This window comes from Lissotriton helveticus, chromosome 2_2 (genome assembly GCF_964261635.1).
Source record: "Lissotriton helveticus chromosome 2_2, aLisHel1.1, whole genome shotgun sequence".
Classification (NCBI taxonomy): domain Eukaryota; kingdom Metazoa; phylum Chordata; class Amphibia; order Caudata; family Salamandridae; genus Lissotriton; species Lissotriton helveticus.
The window spans coordinates 74,399,134-74,415,263 of record NC_136060.1 but is presented as its reverse complement, the minus strand read 5'-3'; the positions used below and the strand labels follow the sequence as shown (position 1 = coordinate 74,415,263).

General features: G+C 47.2%; 1 protein-coding gene across 6 annotated transcripts in view; it reads left to right on the top strand.

The window, feature by feature from the left end:
• The window catches only part of PCM1 (pericentriolar material 1), a 1,361,399-nt gene that overhangs the window by 748,919 nt on the left and 596,350 nt on the right, over positions 1 to 16,130 (top strand). The gene's annotated exons all lie outside the window — the stretch shown is intronic.

Here is a 16,130-nt window from a genome sequence, read left to right as displayed (position 1 = left end):
TGTTTTGTGATTCCCTATACTGGTTCTTGTGTCTTTTCCTTGTTGTCCGAATAACCGTTCCTAAATTGTTCACCTAATCCCTGCTTAAGTATAATCTGGTGCTAATTTTGACATGTACTGTAATAACTAAAGTGAAAATTTATATCCGCACATAAAGTTCTGCTGTATCTATCCTTTGGTGGGTAAAGCGAAGTATTGACAAAAACTTTAATTAAGAGGACCCATTTGTTAGGACAAGTGTACTGTGCCGCAGTGCCTGACAGACCTAGGTCTCGCTGAATATATTGCTTGTCTCTGTTATCACGATAAATCCAACATGTTCTTTAGCCCCTTTTGCTAACTGTGATCATTTTGGTGAGCTTTAAAATAACAGGAATATCCTGTAGTTTTCTGCCACAGGAACTAAATTATCCTTTAACATGGTTACTGTATTCTTTGTTGTTCTCAGGGGCACTAAAACACACTTTAAACTTGTTGTGATACCAATAAAATGTAATATCAGTCCTAGTTTTAAATATAAAGCTGAGGCAAACGTTAAAGGAACAGCACTAATTTCCCAAGTTAACAATGTCAAATGCACTGCCAAGTGGGTCCTGTCAGTTATATTTTCTGGCCATCCTCAGATGATCCCAGATCCCTTTAACCATTTAACTGGGCCTGGGGGAGCTAGGTGGCGCATGACCAATATGGCTGCGCGCCGGTGAGGCTCCTGCCCTGCCAAGCTGTGATCTATCCTTTACGTCCACCCTACCTTCCTTATATGAATAGTTGACTTCACCACGAGTTTGCTGAAGTGCTGAGGACTCTGGAGATACAATTCTAGGGCTGAAGGTCCGGAGTGGAACTGTGTTCGGGACTGCTGGGCTGCTGGCTGGCTGCTGGGTCTCGCTCCTGAGCCTGTGGAGCAGGGGAGTGGCTAGGAAAATCCGAGGCCGCGGTGGAGTGGCGGCTGCAGGCCGGAGGCGCGAGGTGCGGTGCGCTACTCCTACCGGCCCTCTGCACCGGTAACTGGCCTTTGAGGTGGGTTGCTACGCTGAGTTACTGGCAATTATCGGCGCTGACCCGCTCGAGCCGAGATTGAAGAACTGGTGGTTGTGGCTTGTGGGAGCATCGTACCGCAGAAGACTGCCGGAGGTCCTTGACTGAGTTGAGAGGCGGAGGGGGTCCTGGCGCGCTCCATAGCAACGTTCGCTTTTGCATTTGCCACATACCCGACATCGTGGGAAGCGCCGCGGGTGACTGGCGCCCAGAAAGCACAGACTTTGTGGTGGCGGCTGCCATTTTGTCCGTCCAAGTTGCCGCTGCCAGCGGGGACTTCAAGGGCACGCTGGGACTCCTGAGACTCTGCCGGCACTATTCTACTACACTGGACTATTGCGCTACTGGTAGCGATGGATTTAGCCCTGCTTTGAGGTTTACAGTAGCGCGCTCTCTTGTCCCAGATTTAAGCTTGACTTGGATGATGGGCCTTGTGCTGGCGATCCTTCGCAATTACAGGCATTAAAGGAGACGGCTGCCATTTTGTGTGCCCGCGTGGAAGTCGCCCGAGGCTGTTACTTGGAGCCTTCCTGATACCATTAAGCAGCTGTGGTCTGTGGGGGCTATCATTTTATGGCCAGGCCCTTCACCACCTGACCCTACATGTGAGGTGTGAACTGCCCTGCACCAATTTAGTTGCTGGAGCTGGCAATCACTCTATGGCCCTTGGGAGAGGAGTCTCAGCAGCGGCTGAAGACCAGTAGACGTTGTTTCTTGGCTGCATAATTAGACCCCGAAGTGCCTGCTTGGAACATTCCAATTGCCTGAGTCCTCTTATGGCATCCTCGCGATCATCCAGCTAGGTACCTCGCTTGCTTAAGTACAGAAGACCCTTAAGGGAATCAGCCTGGAATAACACTTGGCCTACTGCTGTTTGCCTTTCCAGGCGGGCACGACCCTGCCAGCTACGAGCTATTCTAATCCACCTACAGAGCCCGGCGCATCTTGTCTGTCGCCCTGTGCCTGGTCCTGGGGGAGTCCGTGGGAGATTCTTGCTTGAACCTCTGCTCTACTTGACGGTTGGTAATATGGGACGTACCGACGCCAAGCAAGCTAAAATCCCCTTTGAGGCGCGCAAGACGCCTGGACCACAATTGTCAAATCACGAGGACTCTGAGGCATTGGACGCGCTTGAAGATGACTGGAAGGCTCTCCTACTGGGTATGAAGCAAAGCCTCACATCTATAGATGCCAAGATGGACACCATGAACAGGAGGATGGAAGCCATGGTCAACAAACTGAACCAGCATGATCAACGCTTGAAGGAGGCTGAAACCAGAGTGTCTGATCTGGAGGATGGGGCCACTGCGAGCAGGGGCAGCTGTCGCAAATGGTAAAGCTGTTTAAAGTTATCGGTAATAAAAACGAGGACTTAGAGGCGTGCTCCAGAAGGAATAATGTCCGCATTCTAGGCCTTGCGGAGTCGACAAATGTGGGCCGTATGGAGGACTTCATCGAAAAGTTGCATGTGGACCTCTTTGGTAGAGAATCTTTGTCAGCCCATCTTACGGTAGAGAGAGCACACAGATCCCTGGCGCCCGGCCGCCCCCAGGAGCATCCCCAAGACCGGTCATTGCTCGCTTTCTTAATTACCGCGATAGGGATATGGTCCTACGCATGACGCATGAAAGGAAGCAAGTCCACTATGAAAATATCACCTTGGCATTTTTTCCAGACTTTACGCCGTCAGTCCAGGAGGCCAGGCGCAAATACACTGCGGTAAAGAAGAAGCTCCAACAGCAAGAAATAGCATATGCCATGCTATACCCAGCCAAATTAAAGATCACGCATCATGGTAAACAACATCTTTTTCAGAACCCCAGCAAGTTAAAGATTATCTCAAGAAACTCCTCAAAGATGCAGCCAGAGAAGTGGGAGAGCAGAGGCGCTCGAGATTCCAGTCTCCACCGTCGGACCCGGACTGAATTGCACAATGAACATTGGTTCTCATACGGACACTCTGCTATTAACGTGGTACTTGATATTGGTGATGTATAATTATACTTTATATACTGTGTAACCCGTCCATCTTGGCAGCTTCCCTCCGTCCCGCTGTAACAGACCGCCACTTGCGGTGTAGTAGGTGGGCGTGAGTATGGAGGAAGTGGGCGGTTCGTGAGTCCCTAGTGGCCTCCACATGTGGGCGTACCCTATTTTTGTTTTAGGGGATGAAAGTTCTTGTAGTCTCTTGATGGGCATTGGGCTAGGGTCGGGGCTTGTACCTGGCGTGTTGGAGGTGCCGGTGTGGGTGGGAGGAGGATGTTTTGAATTTGCAGACTTTCAGTTCGTATGCCTGATTATGGTCAAAGAAGCTAGGTCAAGTCCAGCCTTCAACAGTGGAGGAAATGGCAGAAGGCTCACGTAGTATTCACAGCCTTAAGGTAGTGTCATGGAATGTGCGGGGCCTGAACAACCCCAGGAAGAAGAGACAAATACTTGGGTATTTAGATAGACATCATATTGAGGTGGCCATGTTGCAGGAAACTCACTTGAACACTGGTTCAGACCCCCAGTTCGCTTCCTGCTGGTCCTCGTACCGCTGTTTCGCATCTTACTCTAATTATTCGCGTGGTGTAGCCATATTGTTTAAAAGAGGGGTGCCCTTTGTACTAGGTGGAACTGCGACAGATGAGTGAGGTAGATATTGTCTGATATGGGGGAGACACTATATAAGGATCTCTCAACCTTGGAAACTGAACTTAAAACTTTAGAAAGAGATATAAGCACCTGTACGGATAGGGAATGTAAATTCAGGGGGAAACCACACATGGCAAGAGTGTATGATGGAGACAGGCCAGGGAAGGCTTGACCCAGAGCGTCCGCCTCCCACCCTACCAATCCGAAGCCACCGGCGTCATCTGCCGCGTCCCCCAGGGCTCATCCCTCGCCAAACTCTGTTCAACATTTACATGGCCCCCTCGCACAAGTGGCCCGCCATCACGACCTCAACATCATCTCCTACGCCGACGACACCCAGCTCATCCTCTCCCTCATGAAGGACCCACACACCGCCAATACCAACCTTCACAAGGGAATGAAGGCCGTCGCCGACTGGATGAGGAGCAGCCGTCTGAAGCTGAACTCGGACAAGGTGGAGGTCCTCCTCCTCGGACCCACCCCCTAAGCCTGGGACGACTCCAGGTGGCCGACCACACTGGGAACTGCACCAACACCCACCGACCATGCATGCAACCTAGGAGCCATCCTCGACTCCTCCGTCTCCATGTCTAAGTAGGTCAACGCCGTCTCCTCCTCCTGCTACAACACCCTCCGTATGCTTCGCAGGATCTACAAGTGTATCCCGACCGAAACAAGAAAAATGGTTACACAGGCCCTCGTCAGCAGCAGACTGGACTACGGCAACGCACTCTACGCAGGAATTCCACCCAAACACCTACGACGACTACAACGCATCCAAAACGCCTCCGCCTGACTGATCGTCAACGTCCCTCGCCGCATCCACATCACTCCCCACCTGAGACCTACACTGGCTCCCCGTCGACAAGAGGATCACCTTCAAGCTCCTCACCCACGCACACAAAGCACTAGGCAACGCCGGATCAGCCTACCTGAACAGCAGACTCAGCTTCTACACCCCCACTCGCCAGCTCCGCTCCGCCAGCCTCGCACTCTTCCTTATCCCCCACATCCAACGAACGACCTCCGGCGGCAGATCCTTTTCCTACCTCGCTGCCAAGACCCTCCCTACCCACATACGACAGACCCAAGACCTACTCGCCTTCAGAAGACTACTCAAGACCTGGCTCTTCGAGCAGTAGCAGCGCCCCCTTCTCCCCTCAGCGCCTTGGGACCCTCACGGGTAAGTAGCGCGCTCTACAAGTACTCTGATTGATTGATTTAGCAGCAGCGATCAGGCCCCCAAGATTCTCCAACTATATAACAGAGATACAGGATGCTCGGGGTAATGGACACAGGAATCTTCCTGATCTACTGAGCACATTTCCGGACTTGTATAGTTTTTTATACTCGTCTCAGAGGAGTAGTCCGCTTGCCTTGTCTGAGTTTTATTGATGACACAGCACTAGCCTGGTTAGGGGATGTACAGCAGAAATTTCTGGCATTAGGTGATAGTCACCAAATGGTTGCGACTTCCCCTTTCCATAGCAGGACGGATATCATTAATCAAGGTGGTACTACTACCGAAACTATTATACCTCTTCATCAATATTCCTTATCACCCAGGACCCTTTTTTTTTTAGTGCACTTCAATCCCAGCTCACGAGGCTCATATGGGCTGGGAAGCAGGCGAGCCTGAATTTAAACACGCTGATGCTGCTGTATCACCTTGGAGGATATGAAGTACCTAATTTTGAATATTATTATTATTATTTTTGCACGCAGGCCCATTTTGCAACATGCTGGTTCCACCCACCGCCTTTTATGCCACATCTGGCGGTGGAAGATGGATACATGGCCCCGGTGCCCCCATCAGGCTATCTCTTCACAACGATTGGGCAGCGTGTACGAGACCCGTCCACGGTTGACTGCACAATACAGGCATGGCTCTGTATTGCTTGTAAGCTAGGAAATACTATGTTCTATTCTTCGAAGATGCCCCTGTTGCGTAATCCATTGTTGCATGTTACGTATGAGGGAATTTGCAGGAAGTTGCAAGACAACCTTAAATATTACACCTGGGGAGACCTTTATTTAGAGTGGCAATTCCGCTCCAAGGAACAGTTTTTTGGAACACACACCCAATCAGTCGTGGACACATTTATGTATACACGTCTTCGACAAAGTTTGTGGGCCACTACTCCAGAATACCCTAATGAGCCGGACACGTTGACTCCGCTACATGCCTTTCTACAGGCAGAGCCTCCCCGACATGCTATATCCCTCCTATATAAGCACACGCAAGACGCTCCATTATCTCACCCAGCCCGGGCCAGACTAGAATTGGACAGTGATTTGGATGCCTCATTCACTGACGACCAATGGGAACTTAGCTGTACTCAAACACAGGCCGTTACTGGTAACAGTAGGCTACGCATTGTGCATTTTAAGTTCTTACACCGGTTATATCACACCCCTGCTAAACTTTACAAATTCCGACTCCGAGACAATGATAACTGTGTAAGATGTGGTCGGGAAGGGGCAGACTTGATACACTTGGCATGGAGTTGCCCCTCGGTGGCTGACTTCTGGAAACAGGTCTTTGATGCAAACTCGACCATGATAGGAGTTCAACTGATGCCGTGCCCATTATTGGCCCTTTTGGGATTAATTCAAGACATTAACACGACACACAAAAAATTCCTGGCTATGGCGTTATTATTGGCAAAGCGGCGGGTGGCATGTCACTGGTGCAAAGGTCGTGCTCCCAAGTTTAAGGACTGGCTCCACACAATGATTACTTGGCAAGAACAGATGCACACTATGCAGACATGTTAACCATCAAGTCACGCCCGAAAGATATTTGGGGTCCGTTGATTTCATATCTGCTGGAGAAGGCGGAGGGCGGTAAGGATGAAGATAGGAGAACCGCTTTGGAAATAGAAAGTACTGCTGTGTTGGGAACCCAGTCCCCCACTTCACAGGAGGAAACACCTGGAATATGACTCTCGTCCATGATTGTTGGATGCTCTGGGGATGTTCAATGTTTACAGTGACTTCTTCTTTAGGAGCAATGGGGCGGAGGGTGAGGGTGATAACCAGAATTATGCCTGCACTGTGTCGTCTTGAGGATTTGTGCTACCTGACTACATACCTGATGGTATTAGACGCTACCTTTGCAATGCCTTCGAAACTATACTGAAGAACTTTAGGATATATCATAGAGAACATTTGACCTGTATAGGAATAACTGGGGGGGGGTTATTAATGTTATATTAGTACCAGTACGGGAAGGTGTCATTGGCAGGTATACTACTATGGCGGATGATACTGTGCCTTGCATTACACTGATGTAGCGTACAATTGTATAAATAAAATATGTAAATAAATAAAAAATAATAAAAGTAGGAAAAAACATTAAAAAACAGTTTATCTCGGCCTTATTTACTAATTCTAGCTGTTTTTACGCAGCCTTTCTGGGTTTCGCTGAATGGTTTTGTTGTGATGTAGCTTTTTCCCCCCACATACGTTCTCACACAGCCTCACAAACAATATAATTGATTACATTACTGAGTTAACAAATGACATCACCAAATGTCATATTTGGTTTTATGTATAGGCACAGGCCCATGGTATAGCCTGTTAAAAGCTCTGGAAGCAATGCCCAGAAGCATAGTGCCCAGAGGTCAAGGTCTGTGTTACTACCCTGTACATTGAACACTCAAGGCATGATTGTTGAATATAAAGAAGGTAATTTGGTTTACAGGAGGTAATTTGGTTTACACGACATAGCCTGCATTTCTGCCCTGTATATCGTGTATGCAGTCATGTTTGTTACAACTGCATATAGCAGGTGCAGTGCAAGGACTTTATCCATGCTTAGTGTACGCTTCATAGAAGGCCTCTGCGCTTTGTTGCTTTGTAGTTCCTATATTCCCAATAGGCTCTGCGCATTGGAATAGTATATCCTGTAGTTTAGACGTAGGACTGAGGTCGACTAGGTCTCTACTGAATATACTAAACTTAATTGAGTGTGCCAGCAAGCTCGGAGGTCACTAGAAACTTTCTCGAATAAACAAGAAGGTTTTTCGTTTCTGACAACCTCATAAACATGACAACTTTGTTTCCCCAAGATAAAACTGATCATCAGAGTCATGGAAACAATAGATAGATATTTCACTCAGACAATCGTGCATGCTTCATTTCACCAGAGGTGCAGAGGTCTTTTCAAGCATAAGAAATTAACTGCTACAATCGTAACACTGGTTGCAAAGTACAGTGCGTACAGTACGAAGAGTATTATAAAATAATACTGTAAAAGCATGGTATGGTTTCTAAGCCATATAAAATAACATACATAAATATAAATGACTAAAAGTACTCAACTGGTGCTTCTAAAATACGCCTACCATGGTGTACCTAACCTAGGTCTAGTACAAGGGAAGAAGTAAGTGAGGTGTAGCTTAAGTTTAGTAATCTTTGCCAAGAATCTTAACCAAGAATTCTCTAAAGGGAGGAGGAGCCAAGATGGCGATCGAGATGGCTGCGTAACCGCTCAGCTCTGTGAGCCTCCTCACCCCGCATATACATCCTGGCACTTATCCTGAGCTGCAACGGCATCTATATGTAGGCGGAGAGTCACTTTCACTTAACACTTGCTCCTGAGGCTTCTGCTTGCTGCGGACCCGTTAGAGTGTCCCCGACTGTTTTGAGGCCTTCGCGGAGCTGGGACCGGGGTCTCGAGTGCGGAGAGTGGCCGGCCGCGACTGCAACAACAGCGGCCTCTGGTGGTGGTGAGGACTCGGCCGGAGGAAACTGAAGACCTGATTGCCGATGGCGACGGTGCCAACCCGGCCCACCTGGCGGAGAACCGTGTGGGGAGTGTGATGCAGCTGGGTCGAGGGAGGTGCATGATTCTTAGCCCCCCATTCCGGTGTTGTATCCGGGCCCATTACCGACTTCGCCCGGAGTCAGCGTGCTGCCCCCAGGGTGCGGCGGAGTTTTTAGCATTTTGGTGACTCTCCGCTGAGAAACCTGCCTTGGCCTGTGAGATTCCCGTTGTGAATCCTGTTCCTCCCTGATGTGAGACCCGGTCCCGAGGTGAGGTGGAGAAGGACGAGGCCGGAGCAGCTAAAGATGGCGGAGAGCACCTTCGTGCGCACACCTCACCCGGGCAGAGAAGCCGTTCTGCGAGAGAGTCCTGGGGTCTGGCGACACGAGAGAGAGCCCACGTCCAGAGATGTTTTGGCTGCGTTAACAACTCTGCATAAGACCCGGATCCGGGACGCCCGGGATCTGGGAAGGAGGATGGCCGCCATTGTTGTCCCACCGCTCCACATGGGTGGGGATGAATCACAAGGAAGCGCCGATGTGCCCGCCTTTGCGTTAGTGATGAACGTTCCAGCTGCGCCTATGTTTGTGGAGATGCCGATGGACCCGGTCCGTGACATCGCTTTGGATTGCTCTGTTGTGTTTGGGAGTGACTCGTCGGGGTCTTCATCTGTACGGCGGCGGAAGAAACAACATCCATCCGTAGTTTGGGTTGCCCCGGTGGCGCTTCATCAATTGTTAGATTGTGTGTCTTTCTCCTCCTGGCTGGTGAGACTGTGTTCTGCCTGGGGGATGTTTCCGGCATCGGTGCTGCCACATACGGAGTTCCGCCATGCGTACTTGACTGGGATTTGGGGGCTACGGTCCCATGGAGTATTGGCGCTTCTCGGCCCGCCCGGTTCGGTTGGACCCGCCACACTGTACTGTATGCCGATTGATGAATGGCCGTACGTGGGTACGGTTGACAGAGAAGGCCAGGGATCATATCGTTTAGGATATGATGGACCATATTGTTGGCTGACGGTGTTTTGGAGGGACGCTCCACGGGATGTTACCGATTGACTTTATGATTCTTGCTTACTGTGGCTCTTCTGACTTTGCTTCTGATGTATATTGTGCGCGATAGGTGAGGGGGGGGCCGGGTGGTCTGCTCGATGGGCCTTCTCCATATTTTTTCCTTTACTTTTTCTTCCTCTTTCTTCTATATTTCGGGTCTCTTTTTAGGGCGATAGGCACGCTGCTGGGGAGGGGGGGGGGTAGGCCGTAGCCTTCTGCAGGGGTGGGGGGTAGGGGGAAGAGGGTTGTTTATTTGTCCTTTCTTTGTCTCTATGGCCCTTTTCTTTTTCTAGGTGTCGTCGTCTTCATGTTTCCTACACTCTGTTTTGTTTTTAAGGGCTGGGGTGCTGATTCGACATGCCGTGTATGTGTTGTTTACATTTATCCTGACTCGTATGCCTTGCCCCCGTGTCCTTAAGTGTATTCGCACTCATTGCGGGTTTCTGTTTCATGTTGCTATTGTAGGATCATGTGTGACCGTCTGGCACTTCTTCTGATATTTTTTCTGTTTTATTTTTCTTCATTGTAAAATTGACCTTCTTAAATCCTGTTTATTACGCTGTACGCTTAAATACGAGTCATATCCTGGATACTTACCTGCCCCGGCTTCTGGACCGCCGTTCCTTTTATATTGCTCTGCTTACCTTACGAATTGATTAGCGTCCGGCCGGGATGGTTGTAGGCCCATGCTTGTATTGATGTGAAGTGATAATAAAGGTTTTCAAAAAAAAAAAAAGAATTCTCTAAGGGTCTAATCAGCTCTGTACCTTGGTTTTAGAATGAGGGAGGTCTGGTATCTCTCGCTCAGGACTCGATTTCCCAACAAACCCGCAAGGGTAGCTTGGAACCACTGGAGCTCGATTTCTCGGCAGGAGAAAAGACAGCGTCTCTCTCAGTGCGTCTGCTGGAGGGTCGGCTTCCTTCAGCACTTGCTGTAGCAGGGCACGTCGGGCAAGTAGATAGTCGAACTGCTCCAAACCACCGTGTGTTTGCCTAGGCAAGTGTGGGCATATTTATACCTTGAAGGTGCCGAGTTTGACTTAAGGTTGGACATAATAACGTCATGAAAGTCTTAGTTCTTTGAAAACTCCATGAGTTCTTGGATAAATCAATATTCATGCAGGGGGAAGTCCCTGACTGCTGAAGGCGTGTTTTTCTAAGAAATAGTTGTAGATTTTCGGAACTAGCAGAAGTAGCAATGCCATATTAGGACTACGTGAGCTATGTCTTAATATGGTTATGATTTCTATGCCTATATAAGGATATGGTACTTTATACCTATATAAGGGCATGAATCGGGAAAATTACACTAGGGTCCTAAAACGCTATACAACACCCACTCCACGTATTATGTCTGATATTACTAAATCTGTAAGAATCTAAAACATAATTAAAGCATATGTTCATAATCCCACCCAAAAAAATGCATTTGAAAATGGTTGTACACATAAATGAGCATTTGTACTGTACGCATTTTAAAAGCAATAGCTATCATTCAAAATGAAAATGCTATCTGAGTGAATCATGAAATGACATTCCTGAAATGGCTCTAAGAAAAAGGTCGAGACCATTCCATAGCAGAATATATAAACTGTTATCGTTTTAGAGGACAAGGCCAGATATTATCTCTAGGAAGTGTTAAATGAATTTCTTGTTCTCTAAGAATAGTTCTACTTTAAGCAGATTACTCTGTGCCAAACGTAAAAGTTCTATTTTGAAGAAACTCAAATTAATTCATAGAAAAATAGAGTTCCCAAGTTAGAAGGTTAGTTTTGAAAAAGCGAAGGCCGAATTTCAGAGTTCATGGAACGCTGTGTTCAAGTTTCAAAAGTTATTCTCGGTGTCAGGAGAAAGCATCAAATCATCTAGGTTGGCCAAGAAATAGTCTACCACAGTAGGTGAAAGTGGAACTACTTCATTAAGTAGATCAATTGTGCACAGATGAGAATCATCACCGTCAGCGTCATCCGCATTAGCAATGTTTGCTGTGGAACGGGCAGCGGAAGCGTATAGGTTCCCTCACGCGCAAGGTATCGTGCAATGCACGGTTCAAATTGATACACTTTAACTTCCTACACCGCACCTACCTGACTCCGATCTCGTTGAAGCGCATCTCTGGAGACAGGGGAGACAGCTGCCCCAGATGTAGTGCAGAGGGAGCAGGCTTCTTACACTTAGCCTTGGACTGCCCTTTGGTCAGGAGTTTCTGGGTGGGGAGGTAGATCGTATAGTCGCCACTACAGGCCTTCAGATAGCAATGAACCCCTTGCATTGTTTACTGGCGTTAGTCCCCAAGCCCAAGAAAAGGAAGCTCTCCTATATACTTTTACAATTGATGTTGGTGCTTGCCAGGCGCAGGGTGGCGATTACTTGGATGGGACAGAGGGCTCCGGAGGTGCCCACCTGGCTTAAAGATGTTAGAGAGTGGTCCCTGGCCGAGGAAACTCAATGCAACTTACTCGGAGAGACGAGAAACTACAGGACGATTTACTCGCCTGGCGAGTCATTGTTGCCTCGGGACTGACGGAGAGAAGGCGTTCTTCCCAGAGCGAGTCTGATGGTGCAAGTGGTGAGATGTGTTCGCCAGTGGGGTCGGGATCTGAGTGTAAGGGAGGCGGGGGACCACTTATTTATTTATTTTATTTATGGATTTATAACGCGCTACAATCGACTCTAATAGAGTATCTCTGCGCACAGAAGGAAAAAGAGGAGAGAAGGAAGCAGAGCAACAATTAGGTGTTTAATTCATTGGACATCCAAGAAGCACAGACTATATCTGAAATAGGAATGTTTTCAGCCTTTTCCTGAACTTTAAGTGTTCTGGGCATTGCCTGAGATCTAGGGGAAGCCTATTCCACCAAGTGGGTCCGACAACCGACAAAGCATGACCACCTTGTCTAACCTTCTTTGCCGTTGGAACTCTCAATAAAAGTTGATTGCTGGACCTCAAGGCCCGGGTCGGATTGTATGGGATGAATTTATTTTTCCAATAGGGAGGGCCTCCTCCGTATAGGCTCTTGTGGATCAGGCAGCATATCTTAAAGTGGATCCTATTACGGACAGAGAGCCAATGTAATGTGTTCAAAAGGGGTTTAGATGGAGTTCTAGGTGGAGCATTCAATACTAGCCAGTATTTTGTACCACCTGAAGTTTTGCAAGCACACCTTCATTAGCTGATAACAACAGTCCGTTGCAATAATCAAGGCGGCCCATTATCAATGCCTGCACCAAGTTTTTTCTAGTAGAGTCAGGTAAAATTGGGAAAACTTTACATAGAAGTCCAATGACATGAAAGCATTGGCCAACCACCCAGTTTCCATGCTGTTTAAAAGAGTGCACAATCAAGGCGTACCCCAAGGTTTTTTACAACCAGTTTTGGCTCAGGCATTAGGCCAAGCTCACATGTCCACCAATCTGGTGTCCATGGGGTTTTTGCCTCCCCAAAAAGCAAGACTTCGGTCTTGGTGACATTACATTGGAGATAATTCCATGCCATCCATGTAGCCACAGCTTTCATGCCTTCGGAAAAAGCCATCCTCACTTCGTCGGTGAGATTTTTAAAAGGAAACAAGAGCTGGGTATCATCCGCGTAGGAGACGGGGATGAACCCAAATTCTCTCAGGATTCCGGCCAGGGGTGCCACATAAATATTAAAAAGAGTAGGGCTCAAGCAAGAGCCCTGTGGCACCCCCTTGGTGATCTTAATCTCAGCCGACCTAAATGGGCCCATGCTGACAGCTTGGGAGCGGTTGGACATGAAACTTTTTAACCAGGCTAAAGCTGTGCTCTCAATACCGATCGTGGTCAAGCGTTCGATTAAGATCTTATGAGATATCGTGTCAAACGCTGCCGACAGATCTAATAGCACCAAGATGACGGAATATCCCTTATCTAGGTACATGAGGAGGTCATCAGTCACGGACAACAAGGCGGACTCAGTGCCATGTTTTGGTCTAAAGCCAAATTGAGAACAGTCTAGGCTTTCAGTCTGTTCAATGTAGTTGGATACACTTTTGTTGACATGTTTCTCTATGAGCTTCCCCATAAGGGGAAGTAGAGATATAGGCCTAAGATTAGACATGTCAGTCCAAGGAGTGGAAGAATTTTTCCTAATAGGTCTCACCAGTGCTTTCTTCCATTCCCCTGGGACCCGACCTTCCTTTAATGAAAGATTAACCAGGTTTTGAATATGTGTGTTCAAGTTAAGTGTTGTTTAATTTCTAGAAGTGTGGATTTCTGTAGCCACTCAAGGCATAGTTTTCCTACACTGTAAGTTGTTACTATCCTTGGATGTTGTCTCTGGGAATATCTTGGGCCTGGTCTATTCACTGTGAACCCTTGTGTTTTGTTCAGGAATCTATCTTGACAGTTATTTGTGTCTGTGGGCCAGATTAACCATTTTTCCAATCAGGAATAGTTCTGTTGTGTTGTAAAATCTTTAACGTCTACCTCCTCATCCGTAGTGCTATTACTTTCAGGTGTGGGCTTAGGTATGGACGGTTTGTTTAAATCTTTTATCTTAGCCAAGCCAAGACGAGATGTTTGTTGAATAATAGTATTTAAAAACCTTATTTGTTCTGGGATCATGCATGCTCTGAATAAGGCCTCTAAACCTTGTACCTGCCAATCTTTGTGCCCCAGACAGTCTTTGTCAAAATGTTGTCTTTCCAAAAGGTAAACCCTAATGTATACAGCTGAGCATAAAAGTTTGCAGAAAACATTTATTTAGTATTGGTCAACATGTTTTTAATTCCTGTCTTATTCATATTTTTGAAATAAAACGTTTCTGGATTTGTAACATTAAAACCTGAAAAATATGGAAACTTTTCATAAAATGTTTTAGAGCTGCCTTTTGGCGGCGTTGGACAATGTTCCCATTGATTGTAAATAAAAACATTTCTAGGGTTTGCGGATTTATGCAAATAGTGATGACCATGATGATTAAAACAATACATTTCTTCATAATTTGATGAACCTTCTAAGTATTCATGTTTTGTGAATTTTGCTGACATTTCTAAATCTGTCTTCATGTTATTAACAGGCTCAAAGTCCCAATCATCAGAAAAAGTGCTTGGTGAAACAAAATCAATTAAAGAAACCTTAAACTGGTGTGGAATCTTCAACAGTTCCACCGGGCCATAAATGTCATAATCAGTTGTGTACCATGCTATGCCACCAAGTATAGGAACGGCTGTGATGTTCACTGATGACAGGTCTCTTTGCTCACGATGAGATGATTTTTGAGGTTTCAGGAGCAAGTTGATGTTCTTACTTGCTGTGTCAATTGTACTGTATTTTCCATATATCATTTTTCCCAAGCTTAAAACAAGAATGAGCCATAGCAGGAGAAAAAGTACACCTAACACAATCCAAACTTTCATTTGCTGGCTTTGTTTCTGGTTCACTGGGATCCTCAGAAAATGTATCAAAGTTGATGAAATAGCAAGAGGCAGTTCTGTCAATTGTTGGTATTGCATCCGGATTTTTTTAAATTGCTGGAGCTGTTTCTTCTTTTGCCATGTTGGTATAGTCAGAGGCTATATCATTGTAGACAGGTGTTTCTTGACGAACTGATATTTAGGTTTCAAGAGGCACAAGGTCCATGGTTTTGTTGCATAGTCCTTCTTTTCTCACTGCAGATTTATCAAAGGTGATAAGTCTTTCAGTTTGAACCTTTTGGATTGTAGCCAGATTTGGTTGTCTGCTACATCTTGGGAGTCGACTGGACCTTCTACTTATTATCGGCCACATGATGTGGTTTTACCAGTTGGATGGATACGGACCTGTTCTCCTTTCTTCCAGCAAGGGGCGGCAGTAAATGTTCTTGATCCATGGATTGCTAGTACAGGTACTGGTTTTCTGTAAGAAGGTCCTGTAGGAGAGTAGGGTCTGCTTTCCTATGGTCACCCCACTTTTTGCTTTTTGCTTCACTGGTTTTCGACTTAGATGTGGCTGTGGGCCTGCTAATCAGACCCACAGCCCTGCTGTTCTCTCTCTAATTTCACACCATGTACTTTAGCTACATCACAAATTGGGATTTGGGTCACTCTTGTGAGTCCCTGTACAGTGTACTATAGGTACCCAGGGCATAGGTGCACCCAAGGCCTACTAGGGGCTGCAGCATATCTTTTGCCACCCCTGGCTGGCCATCCAAACTGACACAACTGGCTGATCACTCAGCTGGGGCAAGGTTGTGTAATCACCCCTTGCTTAGGTATAGTATTCCTATATCTAACCTTATATCTGGACACATATGCCTGCAGCATCTTTCTCCAAGGCTCCATAGGAATCAGCGACGAAACCCGGCACACTTTGACACCTATGCACCCGCTTCCTGTGGGTGAGGTAACACGAGTGTTCGAGGCATGTGGGCTGCTAAATTCATATCTTTTGCATTAGATCGCCGCCTAGTGTTGGGTCCGGATGATCGCACATTGTTGTCCTGGAAGAGTCTTCGAAGTATCCTGAGATAGGTGGCTCCTCCCCTGGACTACAGTGCGCATGGGCATCGGCTCCATCCCCAGATTGTTTTTTTCCGCCATTGGGTTCGGATGCGGTCTCGACGTCTCTCTGTCGGAACCGAGAAAACTAGCTTTTTTACGGCCAAAAGGCCTTACTTTCATTACGTC